The sequence below is a fragment of the Podarcis raffonei genome, chromosome 5, assembly GCF_027172205.1.
Source record: "Podarcis raffonei isolate rPodRaf1 chromosome 5, rPodRaf1.pri, whole genome shotgun sequence".
NCBI classification, from domain to species: domain Eukaryota; kingdom Metazoa; phylum Chordata; class Lepidosauria; order Squamata; family Lacertidae; genus Podarcis; species Podarcis raffonei.
Genome location: NC_070606.1, coordinates 38158252 through 38174831, shown reverse-complemented (window position 1 = coordinate 38174831; position 16580 = coordinate 38158252). Strand labels below are relative to the sequence as shown.

Sequence of the window (16580 nt, the reverse complement as noted above, 5' to 3'; positions counted from 1 at the left end):
TTTCAGCTCAGCTTACCTCAGAGAAAATGTGCTGGCTTACTTTACAGAAGAGTTGTGAGGTTCATAATTAGGGGCTTATCTATACTTCCTTTTCCACAGCATTTCTAGGAACAGTTCTGTGCTTTAAAGCACCCTGTCTGAGGCCTTTTTTTTTTTTTTGCCCTGGCACTTTCCCTGCGAAAGCCTGCTCTTTGCTACTGAATCAGAGCAAATGGCAATTTGCAGAAAACCCGAATTGCCGTTTCTTCTAATTCAGCATTAAAGAGTGTGTTTTCATAGGGATGGCACCATGGATGGGGAGAGAGAAAAGAAAAGCATTTGGACATGGCGCTTTAAAGCACATACCTGTGTCGAGAAAGTGTGGGGCAAAAGGTGCCGTATTTTTTGCTCTATAACACGCACCCGACCATAACACGCATGTAGTTTTTAGAGGAGGAAAATCCGTAGGCATGCCACCCGTAGGCATTCCCTTCATAACATGCACAGACATTTCCCCTTACTTTCTAGGAGGAAAAAAGTGAGTGTTATGGTGCAAAAAATACGGTAAGTGTGGATGAGCCCTATATAATGTCTGGGAAGTGCTTTGAACATTTGAAAGTGCTATACAAATATGAAGCACTGCTGGTTACTTCCTAGCAAGTGTGTTGAGGATTGTGGTCTTAGTGCGTATCAGATATTCTTGAACTCCTAAACATCAAGAACTCTAGAAGTTAATAATTGAAATTGGAGGCTGAGACCCTATGGACATACGGTCAGCAGCAGCATTAAATCTGTGGATCCCTTTGGAGTTTGAAACAATAGAGCAGGCAGTTCTTGGTACAAGACTGTGATTAAAGCAAAAGAAGAACCATCCATTTGTTATTTAGAGAAACAAATGTTCAGAGAAAGGAAAGATGACATTTATACCACTTAGACTGATATAAGAACCTGCAAGTTCTTTCGCACAACTCTTCAAGTGCTAGTTAAATAATTTATATCATCTTACCTATCTGTTGAAAACAACAAAGGAGCTGCTATATACTGAGGAAAAGAAACAAATGCACATTTAGACCTTGTTACTGTTGAACCTATCATGCTAACCTTCAAGGGCAAAGTCTCAAGGCCTAGCATTTGGCAAATATAACTAAGGATGCATGACTTAAGTGCCATCTGAATGGCAGTGGTTAGAAATGATACCTATGGAGTGAGATACAATGTTGTGGTTTTGATTCCCAGCTAGAGAGCTTTAATGCATGCCTAAAAATACCCTGTGTTGGGTGCATGGGAATTAGCAGTGTTACCCCATGCAGTGCCTAAAGTCAGGGTGTTGGTTGACACAGAAGATGAACAAGCACTGAAATCTTAGATTAACATTTTTAAAGGCTAGGAAAACATGTCAACGCTTGCTTGGTTCAAATTGCCTGCCTCCCCTCCTGTATTGAAAATTGATCTATAGTTAGAAATGAGTCATAGGTACTGTATGTTACATTACCACCATATAAAGTTCTATTTTTATTGTAATACTTGATGTATGCTTCAGCTATTTTATTAATTATGTCTGGTTTATTTTCATGGGGACAACTTTTGCGTTATCACTCTTTCACAGATAATTTTAAGGAAAGAGCACTGATGAATAGATTAAATATTAGCATTAATAACCAAACTTTAAGTTTCTGTAGCTGGATTCTTGCCTTCTCTGTGGAGATGCCGTTAGGTTTGATTTGGAAGCTTCAGCCGGTGCAGAATGCAGCAGCAAGGCTGTTCAGTGGGGCAGCTCACAAAAAATACGTAATATTGGCACTGAAGGAGCTGCAATTGCCAGCTATAAGCTACCAGGCTAAGGTCAAGGTGCTTATATTAACATATAAAGCCTAGTATGCTAGCTGTTTGCCGTAATCATAAACATTCATTCATTTATTCATATAAAGCCCTACACAGCTTAGAAATTTGATAGTTTACATGTTCTGACAGGTAACCTGCCCAGAGTTTGTGACACACCCTCTTATTGGCGCTGGATTTGCCTAGGGTGCAATATATGTCAACACACAAGAGGGCATTCTCCCTAATAGGATTCCAGCTGTGCAGTAGTTGTTGGCATGGTGGGACAGCCTGGAGTGGTGCTACTTATCTGAGAAGGAAAGCAGTGAGGTGCCAGGTAGATCTGCATGGTGTGCACACAGTGTTTAGAGCGTCAGATTGTTACGCTGTTTCACCTGCACTGTGTAGCCTTCCCTTGGCTTCTGGTACTGGTTTTACTGTGCAATGGTGATTTCATATTGTCCCACCCACCCAATGATGTGAAAGACATTGTGTAGTCTTGTAGTCTGTGTAGCCTTGAAAGTTGGTATCTAAATAAATAACTTTTGTATGACGCAAGTAGGCCTGCACTTGAGTAAAAATTTATCTGATGAGCTTTGCTTTACCCTAGGGATTTAATGGATCACTGTAATAAAGTGTCATGTGGCATGTGAGTTAACTCCTGAGTCAGTCCAAGCTCTCTCCCTCGTTATCTGAGCTGATCAGGGATCTAGGGAGAGCACAGGGTCAGATGCCGCTAAGTCTGCTAACCCCCTGGTGTCCTTCATGTCCATGTTTCTTTGAACTAGAGGAAGAGAACTGAGACTAAGGATGTGAGGGAGGTGTATCCAATAACCTTTTGGATATTGTAGCCTTATAATTCCATTATACCACGATTGTGTTTGTGATTTTTTTTAAAAAAAATCAGTTTCCTTCTAAACTTGCTTTAGGTCTCCCAGAGAAAACTAGTCAGTAACCAGAAGAAGGCATCTTAGATGCCCTCCCACAGTTCAGTCAGGAGCAAGGGAAGAGTAGCATCTCAGTCCTTGCTTCTTTGGCTCTTCCATGATTAGTTTAGAAATTTGGATGACTTCAAGTAGTGCTAAACCTCAGCTTATTTGACATAAGTGTCTCTGATTCCAACAGCCACAAGATCACCTTTCTCCTAGAACATTATGCCCTGCATCTTGCACTCCTCAAGTGCCCCCTCCACAGCATATGGATTATACTATAACAACAGCTACTACTGTATTGTCTTTGAATGGGAACATCTCTTTTGATAAATACTTCCTCCACTATCTGCTGCTTCCATTGTAATTTGACAAAGATAGATCATATTGCACATTGATGCATTGAAGGCAAAATATGTGATTATAATGTGAAATGGATAAAGGTGCAGTTTTATAGAGTACTATTTTAAAGTGTTGCTATGGATATTTAATATAATATACAGCAGTTGTGTTGATGGAAAGTTTCTCCCTACGTCAGAGAGCCAGTGAATAGCTGTAATACTCCAGCTCACTAGTGCTTTCAAGCTTCCTTTCCTTCATCCTTTCTGTGAATTATTTTAAAGCAACACTAGATGGAGTCTTAAGTGGGTAAGAGGTCCTGCATGCACTTTGAAAAGCCTGTGCTTTCTAAAGGTTATAATCTTTCTATTACTTGAAAAGAATGAGATTAATAGTACTGTATTATACAAACAGGCAATATCATCACCAAATAAGCAGCCCTGAATTTTCATAATTAAATTGGCAGGTTTTACTAAGCAACTGTGTCTTGCAGTACAGAGAATACTGCAAAAGGCTTCACTGGAATTCGTCTTCTTTGTAAAAAAAACCCCCAGTTTTGAACAACAAAAAGCTCACAGACTGAAACACACTCATCTTTGTCTTAGATGCTGTGATAGATAGTGGCTGTCCTAAAGCTTTAACGTGAGTAGCATCATGATAATATTTATCCATTTATTTTTAAATGGTTTATTAACCACATTCCATGCATACCTACTCAGAAGTAATCCCTGTAGAGTTCAATTGAGTTCACACCCAGGTAGCGATGGACAAACCTGTCAACTTTGGGTTCTCTTGGCTTCTCATTTTTTGAATCTTCAGTTGTCTGTATTTTCACATCACTGCGTTTTTTAAAAATAAACTCACGAAAATTCACTAGCAAATTTCTTCCAGTAGATACAGTTTTATGCAATTTTGCATAATGTACACTTTTAAAAAAGCCACCCCCCATATAATGCTTTTCTACGTGTTATTTTCTCTAGCATATGCATTTACACGCACACTTTAGCCTAGTATATGCATTTATGTATACATTATTTGGCTGGAGAACTGCATTGCAAAAGTTGGAGAAGTGTGAATTTCAAAAGATGGCTGTGTTTGCATTTGTGCATGAATTGAACTGAATTTCTTCCCCAAACTCTACTCCTAGGTAAGCATATACGATTACAGCCTTAGTGGTATAGGTTTCTGCTCTATAAACTGTAAAAGAGCTGAGATCACTTGAAGGAGCAGTAAGAGCTAGAATGAGTAGGACCGTTTTTTCCTTTTGATTCAAGCTAACTTTGACCATCTTTGAATCTTTTGCCAAATAAAAACTGCTAACACCTTCTGGTTTGACTCTCTTACCACACAACTATAAGCATTTCCTACTGAAATCATACAGTCAGTTTCACGCTAAGATATTATTAAGTGCACGTAGGCTTGCACCTTTAGATGCTCCAAGTGAGGAGGCAGAGCATAGCCATTACTGCCAGTAGCCATAGCCTTATCCTCCATGAATTCATCCAATCCTCTTACAACCATCCAAGTTCCTTGATCCAGCACATGGGCGTAGCCAAGAGAGGGGCAGTAAAAATACATTAAAATACATAGCGAACTGAGGTTCTGCCCCTCCACAAGTGGCCTGCCCCCCCCAAATCCTGGCTATGCCCATGATTCAGCAGCAGAAGAGTCTACATCTATAGGCCATGCTTCCTTGATGACTCAAAAAAGGAAAAATATTTGTATAAAATCTCAAAACAATACATGAATAGCAAACTCTGTCTGCATTTATCATCTTAAAAAAACAAAAATAATTTGGCTGAAGTCTTAGATTCTGAATTAAGGTGGGCACAGAATACACCTGTTCTGTAACATTGGTTTCAATTTTTCACCTTGGCCAGCTCCTCCAGAAGATTTTGTTTTTCTATGGCTGCACATGGAATTTCAGGAGGGTTTTTTTGCCACTTTGACTTTAAAATACATCATTTTTCCTAGCATAGTTGTGCTGCTGGCAGATGGCCACTTTCAGATCTGTCAGGAGCCACAGATATGAGCTCATAAGGAAAGATGCGTTTGAAGAGACTAAAATAAGTCTGCGTCACTCAGATGGCCAATTGCAGATTGAAGTTGCTGCTACAACTGTTTGCATAAGCTTGGCATCTGGCCAACCTGTGGACGGACAAAGAATTCATGAACTGTGATGCATCAGCGAAAATGCACTGAAAGTGTTAGCAAATGAAAGCCTCATTTATTCTTCCATCAGCAAGGCTTAGGAAGCAAATTTCCTTTAACCAAAAGGTTCTTTTTAACAACAAAGAGCTTCAATCTGCTTGCAATGAAAATGCCATTAAATCTCTCCTTGCTTCCCATAGCAGTGGGAAGTCCAGTGGAAACATGACAAAGGATTCGTTTCTTTGACTGTGAGAGCTCTGCAGACGTACAATGTCTTCGTAATATTTGCTCAGGACCGCAATACTTCAAGGACTGTCTCTCTCCATATGAACCTACCCAGACTCTGAGGCTCTTCTTCACGTGCCTCCTCCATGACAAGTCTGGAAGATGGCAACATGAGAACAGGCTTTTTCCTTCTCAGTGACTCCCTACTTGTGGAATTATCTCCCCAGGGAGGTTCAGCTGACACTTTCATTATACACCTTTAGGCACCAGGCAAAAACGTTCCTCTTTAACCCGGCCTTTGGCTGATTGACATCCAATGCCCTTTTGAATTTGTTGTGGAAGGGGGAAGGGGTTATTGGTTTGTTCTTATTTTGTGTTTTTTATATTGTGATTTTATGTTGTGAACAGCCCTGAGATCCATGAATATAGGACAGCATACAAATTTAATTAACAATAATACAAATACAAATATACAAGCAGAGCACTCTGGGAAAAAGACTCCTAAAGGCCGATGGTGCAACCACTTAACCTGCATTTGACTCCCCAAAGCAACAGCTGCACCCCAGAGATGCCTCAGTTTTAGCCAGCTCCTGCTGAAACAAAGCAGGCAGAGCTCTTCACCCAGACATAGCTCTGCAGGTATATTGCCGGTTCAGAAACACATCTCCATTCATTAACAGCTCTTGAGAAAACATCAACCGATTACCTTCAGCAAAGGGTTAGAGTTAGGCAGAGTATTTATTTCAGCCAACCAGCAGCCAAGTACCTCTTTAAATAAGATTTGAAGGCACTTTGGGCCAAACTCGGCAAAATATCAGCGCAAAATAGCTTCTCCCCAACACAAAAGCTGATCCAGACTGAGACCCCCCTTCGCATGAGTCACAAGGGAACTTCAATCTTTTTTGCCCTATTTCCTGATTTGGATGACTCCACCATGCCAGCAGTTTGCAGGGTGGTGGGCGAGAGAAAACTCCATTTTTCTTCCTCAGGAGGTGTTGGCCCGATGCATAGTGCTGGTAATGGTAACCCAATCTTGATCAGGATCATAATGTTGCTTAGGGGTGTCATCATGACTTACATTTGCAAAATACACCAGCAATCTGGAAATGCTCTTTGAAGTTCTTCTTTGCTAACATGCAGGATTCCCCGCCCCAACCCCCCAACAACAACGAGTGAGAAAGACTCAGCAGATAAACGGCACAAAATCAAATGGCCGAAATTACATTCAGCATTGCTTGGGGGTATGCCAAAAGCATTTTTTTGGGTTTTCAGGCTATTTATAGTCAGTCTCACCTTTGGGACATGCAACCCTGGGCCACATGATGAGAACGCCCCTGAGCTTTGAAGGCCTCCTGCAATAGACTGACTTTCCCCTCCACTATGGCTGCAGCCTTAATAGTTTTCCTTAGTTTGCATCAAGCTTTGAGTTTAGATCGGGGTAGCTAAGCTGTGGCAACTCCCATCGCCCCTAACTATTCTCCATAATGGCTGCAGCTGATAGGAATTGGAGGCCAACAACATCTGGAAGGTCACAAGTTAACCACCTCTGGTTTAGATAATCAGTGTAATGTTGTGTAAGTTTTAAACATAGCATTGAATACGATAACAGTGATTACCCAAACCTCACTGCTGGTTGTGAAGGGGCCCCCATAACAGTTCAAGCTTCAGGGCCCCCAAAATCTAGGTCTGCCACTGGTTGCTGTAAAGCAGACCAGCAGTTTCGTGATTGTGCCAAGAAGCACCCCCGACATTTTGGTAGGAGAAGTGTGGTATTAAATCACAATCCCCAGATCATCCCCACACCAACACAAAAAAGTTACACCACAGTGCTATTGCACAACAAATCTTTTTTTTTTTTAATTCAGGTTTTGCTGTTTGAAATTTGAGAGGCAATCTGAGAGGAAAGAGTGGGGTAACAACCAATTGATTACACTGTCTGATCCCCCCATGTAGATTGTATGTGTAGAATCCAGGCTGATTGCACAATAGCCATGTCATCTGGAGGCAACCATTGTCTTTACTTTTGGTGTACAGGCAACAGCTGTTTTGCACAGGGGTTATGTTGGCAGAGCATGTATAAACCTGCTCCTACCCTGCCCCATTTTTTGGCCACTTCCGGGTTGCGGCAATGCAAATGTGCACAGTTGCACACATATTGGACAAGAGTAAAACCAGTTGTGGCTTGTACTTGTACTGTCTTTCTCTTTCTTCACTCATCCAACCTAGAGGGCAAACTGATGAATTTGTAGAGGTCAGCTGTCTCAATAAGTGAACACCAGCTAGCCCTCGTGCCAGTGAAAGGGCGAGTGCTGAGTGTTTATTATTAGCTCCTACTGTGCAAGTTCAGGAGCCACGGTACTTTCCAGGGCTGAGCATCTCAGTCATCTCAAAACCACTTTCCCTCAAAAGGCTGCAGTGCACACTCATCTGATGCCCTTGCACACCGTTATTTTTAAAAATGCTCATGAAGTCATTTGCCTGAGTGCTGACAACTTTGCGATCGAGTTTCAGTTCTTTGCAATTTGAAGCATTCAGCAGATAAACACTGGAGAATCCCATCTCTTCTGCTTGGAACAGAAGGCACTGACAGAACTTCAGCCATCTCTTGTGACTGACAGGATGAACATACAGCCAATATACTGTATAGCTAACTTTGCCCTTGCTTTTGCTGCCTAATGTTTATTTACTAAAATTACATGTAGCAATTATTTATCATTCTTACTTATTTAGTAAACTTATTAGTGCCCCCTTTAAAAAGTAACTTGGAGCAACTTAAAACAATCAATAAATAACACATACATTAAAACCAGCACAAAACAAAACAGGGTGGGGGAAACGTAAAACTCATTTATATTTTAAAGGCAGGACTAGAAGATCCCACCTACTGTAGGAGGCCACAGGTAATTAAAAGCCAAAGGCCTGGTGGAAAAGAAATGTTTTTCGCTGGAGCCTAAAGACATGTAATGATGGCACCAGGTGAGGCTTCCTGGGGAAAGCATTCCACAAGCAGGGAGCCACCACTGAAAAGGCACGTTCTTCTGTTGCCACCCTCCAGATCTCCCATAGAAGGGTTACACAGAGAAGGGCCTCATATGCAGGGGCGAAGGAAGGCATTGTGATACCCGGGGCGGGTGTCGTTACGTAGGGCGCATGTGTGGCGCCGCTACGTACAATGCATGCACCGTACGTAATGACTCCACACATGCGCTGTATAGCCACCGGTGCCGCTCTAGCACTGTACGGATGGTGTCAGGATCCTCTGCTCGTGGAAGGATCCCAGCACCATCTATGTGGCGCTGGAGCGGTGCCAGCGGCAAACCACTACACAGCGCGTGTGCAGCGTCGCTACGTACAGCGCATGCGTGCAACGCTGCACATGCACTGTACTTAGTGGTTTGCTGCTGGTGCTAGGATCCTCTGCTCGCGGCTGCAGCTGCAAACGGAGGATCCTCCACATGCAGCTGCGGGGGTGCGATGGCTGCTTGCACTGCTGCGAGTCCCCGTGGGGTGGCTTCTTGTCATCCCCGCAGACATGGAACCCGGGGTGCACCACCACCCTGCCCCCCCCCGTTGTGATGCCACTGCTCATATGATGACTGCAGCGTCCAGATTGGTTCATATGGGGAGAGATATTGGGGTCCTGAGCTTTATAGGTCAAAACCAGCACTTTGAATTTTCATTTCTGTTTAAACCATTAAAAACAATGATGAAAATGTTGTCTCCCTGCTCTTTCTTTCTTCTTTTAATGGCACCTAGGGCATTTCCAGACTGTCACTATTGGGGGATGAGATTCAATCACATCCCAGCAAATTCAGGCCACGCAATTAAATCTGCTTGTTAAAAAAACCTCACTTCCCCTATAGATAGCACTCTTTGTAACAGTGAAAGTGATGGGAAAATGCACATTGACACAATGTCATCTAACCTCCCTGCAAACAAATCAGAATGAATGCTCATTAAACTGGTTGTCTGGAATCAACCACAGGCACGAAGATTTGAGGTCTCATTGTATTTCCACCTGTCAGGGACTGGCAGGGCTCTGAGGAGTGAGTGGAAGAGGTACTGGAGCCAGCAGTGGGGGAAGGGGAGTGCGGTAGGTGCGGGCCACCCTGGGTGTCACCACTGGGGGGGGGACTAAATGCCGGGTGGTACTCACTGCGGGGCCTGCAGTGCACCCAAGCCATGCGTCTCTCCGCCCTGCCCAAACGGTCTGCCCGCTGCCTCCCCCCCCCAGCTGTAGGGCGGCTGAGTGGGAGGAGGCAGGCAGACTCCAGAGGCCCAAATGGGTGGGGAGCCCCTGGCGCCCCTTGGCAGGCTGCCCCAGGCGCCCAAGTGGCTTCCTCCACTGCTGACTGGAGCCAGAGGTTGATCTAAGGGAATGGAGTGGTGCTTTATGGGGTTTTGTGCCTCCCATGAGGCAGGAGCCAGAGCTGGAGAATGGATCTGAGCAGTCGGAGACGGGGAAGGAGGCACAGGATGTAGGACAGAAGCCGAAGCTGGAGGAAGGACAGGATGTGCCAGGAGCTGAGGGAGAGACAGTGCTTGAAGGGAGGGGGCCGGCAGAATCCCCTCCACCACTACCCCCCAGAACCGGGGGCGGGGGGCGGGCTGAAGAGGCAAGCCCAGCAACAACTTCTGTGTAAGAGCTACCTAGCCGCCAGAAACATGTTTGTGTGTGTTTAGTGCACCTTGGGAGCTCCTGCAAGTTCATGCTTTGTCAATAAAGAAAACTACCAGCCACTTGGGCTGGATGTGCTCAGGACACCACCTCTAGGAAGAATTCTCTGCTGTTCTGCCTGTTTTGTATGGGTTGTTGTTGTTGTTTGGTAGCCACAGAATTTGGCATTGTTCACTAAAGGCGTCTTCCTAAGAATTCTGTATTTATTTAGACGTTTCTAGTCCTTATAGATGCAAAAGTATCATTTAAACTTAAGAATGTGGGCACTATAATGTAAGGGGAACACTTGCTTCACTCGTGCCATGACTGTGAGTCTGGGTAGGCCAGTCAAGCAAGGGACTCTCTGGTAGACAGCCCCTACACTTCCCTTATGTTCCCTCTAACCCCATGCAGAAGTGAAACCTGGGGGTGCAAGGCAAATATTTATGAGGGGAAGTACAGAGAGCACTGAGCTTACTTGTCTCTCACCAGAACCCAAAGTAGCTTGCTTTTCTCTGACAAATCCCAATTATATGCACCTGCATCAGGAAGACTAAGCTTGCGAAGGGGGAAATAATCCTTTGAGTCTGGCAGAAATGCACACAAGGACCCTAACAACCAATTTTAATAGTTTTAATAAGACTTCAAAAGACAAGAGGCCAAAGGGGAGGCAAGCAAGCTCCACAAAGTGGGAGAGGATGCTCAGGGGTGATTGTGTAAACAGCCCGAGCCATTTGGATGTCACAGAGGTCGTCTAGGGCTTCAACAGGATCACCAGTCATATCAGCTGGAGAATCCCCCAGGTGGGAGATGGTATATTTTCCCCTTCCCTGATCGATGGAACCCATTTTGTATTTAGTCTATTGAAAGGATACACAAGTTCTCAGCTTTTAAGTGATGGCGTGCTAGAGAGCCTTGGCAATCTTAAAGAGACAGGCTGGCTTGGGCAGGCCTGCATTATGAACACTGTCTAGTGAAGCCATTGAGAGGGCTGAACAAGATTTCTAGGGATCAAGGATGCCTCTTCACTGTGCTGCATAGCCTCTTGTACTTCCCAGTTCTTTTATAAATACATTATACAGAATACATTATGCAAAATGGTAGAAGATGCAACACAAATGAGAAAAATTATGCTAATCTGAAGAGTCTTTACAGGTTCTTTGCTTTTTCTTGGCACAAAACTTCGGTTATCATGTTGATGAATTTTAATTTCTTTCTTTTTAGCTCAGAATACATAGCATAGCTCACCAGTTTATGATACTTCCAGCTTGATCCTCAGTGCTGAAGTATGAACACACTCCCTTCTTCACCTACCCTCAGTTGCTGATACCAGTGGGTGACTCTGTCGCTTCCGATTGCTTTCAGTTTCTCATTTTTCCCAATATTAAGTTCAGTTTTCCACACCAGGTTATAATTTATTCAGCATTTTAGTGCAAATTTCTCCCAATATACATGTGTCTAAATGCAGTTTTGCCTAAAAAACACATTTTTGCAAATGCTTGCGTATTGGTTTGCCTCACCTTTAAATGCAAATGTAACTGAATTTCTCTCCCCATCCCTATTTCTGTGCCACCAAGAAGAGGAAGTTGCTAGCTTTCTGTTCTTATTCACCATCACCACAACAGATGCTGAGAGTGTGGTTATGAATGGTACCAGCTGAGCAGGGTCTACAGCCTGGGTCTATAAAGTTCTTTTCAGGATTCTGTTCTTTTCTTGATTCTCTACAGAAACCTTCTTCTTAATGGCCCGAGAGCCAAACTAGATGTGATATTAATTACACAAATGCAATTTTTATCAGCTTCACCTGTTGCAACAACTGTGACCATTCCTGGGCCAGCCTAGCTAGACCACAGTAATCCAGGCACTGGTAACTTCAGGGTTGGATTACTGCAATGCAATCTATATGGGACATTTCTTGTGGCTGGTCTGGAAACTGCAGTTAGTGCAGAATGCTGCAGATGATTGCCAAGGCAGGCCCTCCCTTGAGACAAGGTGAGGCGACTGCTTCAGGCGGCAGGATTCTCCAGAACAGTAGATCCTGATGTCAGTCTCTCTCCTCGCCCCCCCTTGTTCCTGATGTAGATCTTCCCTCACCCCATATTCCCTGGCAGGGAGGGGAGCATCATTTTGGGGTCTGCCTCAGCTGCCAAAATGTATTGGGCTGGCCCTGATGATTACTAACTGGACTGAGATCCTATCAGCATATTACACCTCTGCTCAAAGGTCTGAGCTAGTTGCCAATTTGTTACCAAGCCAAATTTAAGGTTTCCTATTAATATATAACGCTCTCAACAGCTTGGAACCAGTTTACTTGAAGAAGTGCCTTACTCCACACATGCCTACTAGACCCTGGACTTATCCTACCCTGGGCTTGTGTTATACAGTGGTACCTCAAGTTACATACACTTCAGGTTACATACGTTACATACTCCGCTAACCCAGAAATATTACCTCGGGTTAAGAACTTTGCTTCAGGATGAGAACAGATATTGTGCTCTGGCAGCACAGCAGCAGCAGGAGGCCCCATTAGCTAAAGTGGTGCTTCAGGTTAAGAACAGTTTCAGGTTACGTATGGACCTCCGGAACGAATTAAGTACTTAACCCGAGGTGCCACTGTAATGTGGAAATGGTAGCAAGATTTTAGCAACGCTTTCAAATTAAAAGAAACTCCCTCCTAGTAGGGCAAAAGTCAGAACTTGAGAGCCAGATCTGTGCTTTCTGAAAGGAATAACGGTGCACATGGAAAGTCTTAAATGAGTTGGAAGAGCACAAAGAAACAGTTAAGTCAGAATTAGAGAGAGGAAAAAAGAGATTGTGTTTTCTCTTTGGCATCTACTGGAGGAAGTGATGATGGGTGTGACTTTTTGCAGTTTGGTAAAAAGTTTAGTGAAGGAGAAATTATGGAATGTTCTTTAAGGGAAGGGACTTTGTAAAGTAAAAGCTATAAATATATGGAAAATAAGCTTAAAAGTTGCAGCAGGTTTGGGAGGGTTTTGTGTGTGTATGCATTCTTGGAAATATCTGCTTATGGAAGATTCAAAAGAAGCAATAAGTGTTGTGGAGGAAATAGAACCCTAAAGAAATGTAAGCTATTATTAGTCAGAGCTGCCCAGAAATGCATGTGCTAAAAATGAAAACACAGGAAAATGAATAGAGGTCTATTTGCTATTTTATGCTCTTCTTTGAAGAGCTGTATACCATGGAATTAGAACATTGATCTATGAGTCTTCTAGGAGGGATGGGCGAGGCCTTCTAGGTAGTCAAGTATACTGTACAGTTGGTGCAAATGCCCAATATTAATCCAGTGATAGGGGCTCCATATTATAACATTCAATACCATTCTGCCCTGTGCAGCTTGTTTTTCTAGGAACGAAATACAAAGCTATGAGGTTTGATTATTAGTCTCTGAAGAAAGTTGTACTGAGCTTACCCATGCACTCCAATGGTCTCTATTTATTACCATGAAAAGTATTGTTATGAGTTGTGAGGAGGTAGGCTGTGTGTATGAGCTCCCTTCTAATCCCTGAATCCAGTAGGGATTCAATTCCTATAATAGCCAGGCTAGCTTCCTGATGAGATAATGGCCTTCTAAGTATGGAACATTAAGGTAACAAAGGAAGTAGCTCTGTATGGGGCAGTTAGAAAATGTCAGGCAGAGCTCTTTCTCAGCCTTATTTGGAAATGCCAGGAATTGAACGTGGGACCTCCTGCCTGTGAAGGATGTGCCCTGCTACTGAATTGTGGCCTTCCCCTTTCTCATCTCACTGTCATTACTCTGAACCAGGCGTAAGCAAACTTTTTCAGCAGGGGGCCAGTCCACTGTCCCTCAGACCTTGTGGGGGGCCAGACTATATTCTGGAGAGGGGGGAATGAACAAATTCCTATGCCCCACAAATAACCCAGAGATGCATTTTAAATAAAAGGACACATTCTACTCATGTAAAAACACGCTGATTCCTGGACTGTCCGCTGGCTGGATTTAGAAGGCGATTGGGCCGGATCCGGCCCCTAGACCTTAGTTTGCCTACCCATGCAGTCTGAACCTTTCTTTAAAGCTTTCTGTTTCAGCTGCCTCAGGTTGCCATGTCTGATCGTGCTTGTGAGTTACAGTAAATATCCAGAATTCTGTGACTTTTACTGCCAAACATTTCACTGGCAATTCTTAAATTGATAGAAAAGCCAGCAGAAAATGTCAGACATGTTTGTGTCATGAAGCTCAGTTTTGGTATTTACTTGCTGTATTATTTTTAACACTTGATTGGGAGCCGCCCAGAATGACTGGGGAAACTGAGCCAGATGGGTGGGGTATAAATAATAAATTATTATTATTATTATTATTATTATTATTATTATTATTATTATTATTATTCATGGCACAGTAAATGCCAATTCTCAGTCAATGAGGGAAATGTGAATAATTTTTGGACATTTATTGTAGCCACTTAGCCTCGATCTTCACTCGAGCAAATATATATAGGAAACTTCACACCCTCTAGATGTTGTTGAACTACAGTTCCCACCACCCCTGATGGGAGTTGTAGTTCAGGAACATCTGGAGGGCCAAAGGATCCCCAAGCTTGCACTATAGTGTTCCATAGAGTTCTGACATTGACCTCTGAAATTATTCAGAATTACTGGTAAATGTCAACATTCACCACACTTCTGTTCACACACAGTACTATAAGGAAACATGGGCCAAGGCTGACACACCACTCAGCAGTTTAACTCAGTTAACACTTCACCAGGCCATGGGATAATTTTAGAAAGCTACAACCAGATGGTTTAAAGAAGCATGTTGTGTCACACATGCCAGAGCAAGGCAAAAATCTCACAGTCGCCACTCTGACATCTGTGCAATGTTGTGATACATTTCTCTTAATAGGTTATGTCATTTGGATTTTTTTTTAAGAAAAAATATGTATTTTATAGCTTAGCTTTGCATAAAAGGTAATTTTTGGCTGCTTAAAGATTATCCACAATCTTTCTTGGAATGTGGAAAAATGTAGCCTCTCTGAGAAGCCTGTCTCAGCCTAATAAGGCAGAGTTCTCTACTGGTAACATAGTCCGAATACCTTCTCTATGAAATAATTCAGATCATGGGGAGAACCTCCATCAACGTGGCGCAGTAGCTGGATCAGCTTTCCACATATCAAGAACAAGGTCGCCTTTGAATAAAGTCATTCCAAGCTACACACAACTGTTTTTTTATATGGCTTCTGCTGCAGCAAGAACCACCACATAAGAAATCATATTCCCAAAATCCTCTGATGTAACGCTTTGTATTTTCCCAGTTGAGAATTGAAGCAGTCATTCTACTAAGGCAGGGGTGGCCATCTCTCAAGAGACTGCGATCTACTTTCAGAATTATAAACTGGCAGTGATCTACCCCTGTTTTGGGGGGGTTCAGCTCAAAGTTTCTGAGCTTTTTTTAGGGAGGAGTAGAGCCCCGTTTTTTTAGGGGTTAAAAATAAGCTTTTGGGGGGGATTTATTTTGGGGGGGCTAAAGGCATGGGAATAAGGGGTAAAGTCACTCACAAAAAGATTGCTATGGATCAAAACAGCAGCACAGAGAAAGCTCCGTCTTCCAGAAATCATACAACAATGGAGGGCGGGGCGAGGGGGCGGGACAGGAGTCAGTTTTAGCTATGCTAAGGAAAGGGAGCCAGAGATCTACCAAAACCTCACGAGGATCTACCAGTAGATCGCGATTGACCTGTTGGACATCACTGTAGTAAGGAAACAATCAATTCATTGCCAGGGGAAGTAGAAACATGGATTAATCGGCCACAGGATCCTTTCTCTGAGTGTGATGTAACAGATGCTCCAGAGCAAGCTTATATCATGTCAAGCCAATAGTCCCCGTCAATCTTTTCTATTTTTCATTTAATAATTACATTTCAGCATATTTATGGAATCTTAGGGTGATGTTCAACATCCATCAGGAAAATGAGGAAGGTGACAGTTTGTGGTGATTCCTTTTGCCCCATTGCAGACTCATGAAATCTGAAATCTGCTCCAGAGATTATTAGGATATGTACACATTAGCCTTTCAAACTGCATTCGCAGTTTGTTCACATCAGAAAGAAGGTGAGGAAGTTTCCACCCAATGTGCATGATGTTTTGGTTCCCCCTCCCCACCACAAACTCTTCATGAAGCTGTTATCTGTGCATGTGTTCTCATTTGCCCATGTATGGTGGCTGTTAGTTATGTCCACATTACTGCTTATCCAGTGTGGTGTAGTGGTTAAGAGCGGTAGTCTCGTAATCTGGTGAACCGGGTTCGCATCTCTGCTCCTCCACATGCAGCTGCTGGGTGACCTTGGGCTAGTCACACTCCTTTGAAGTCTCTCAGACCCACTCACCTCAAAGAGTGTTTGTTGTGGGGGAGGAAGGGAAAGGAGAAGGTTAGCAGCTTTGAAACTCCTTAAAGGGAGTGAAAGGCGGGATATCAAATCCAAACTCTTCTTCTCCTCTTCTATCCA

The 16580-nt window shown here is 43.2% G+C and overlaps 2 long non-coding RNA genes across 2 annotated transcripts; one reads left to right on the top strand and one right to left on the bottom strand.

Annotated features, from left to right (window-relative positions):
* The first annotated feature begins 240 nt into the window (after positions 1 to 240).
* Positions 241 to 1507, top strand: LOC128414040 (uncharacterized). The gene is made up of 2 exons (XR_008330566.1): positions 241 to 377; positions 549 to 1507. It is a non-coding gene; the product is annotated as an uncharacterized LOC128414040 (long non-coding RNA).
* Positions 1508 to 13249: 11742 nt separating this feature from the next.
* On the bottom strand, positions 13250 to 15248 carry LOC128414041 (uncharacterized). The gene is made up of 2 exons (XR_008330567.1): positions 15171 to 15248; positions 13250 to 13461 (listed from the first exon to the last, which is right to left on the bottom strand). It is a non-coding gene; the product is annotated as an uncharacterized LOC128414041 (long non-coding RNA).
* Between the last annotated feature and the right edge of the window lie 1332 nt (positions 15249 to 16580).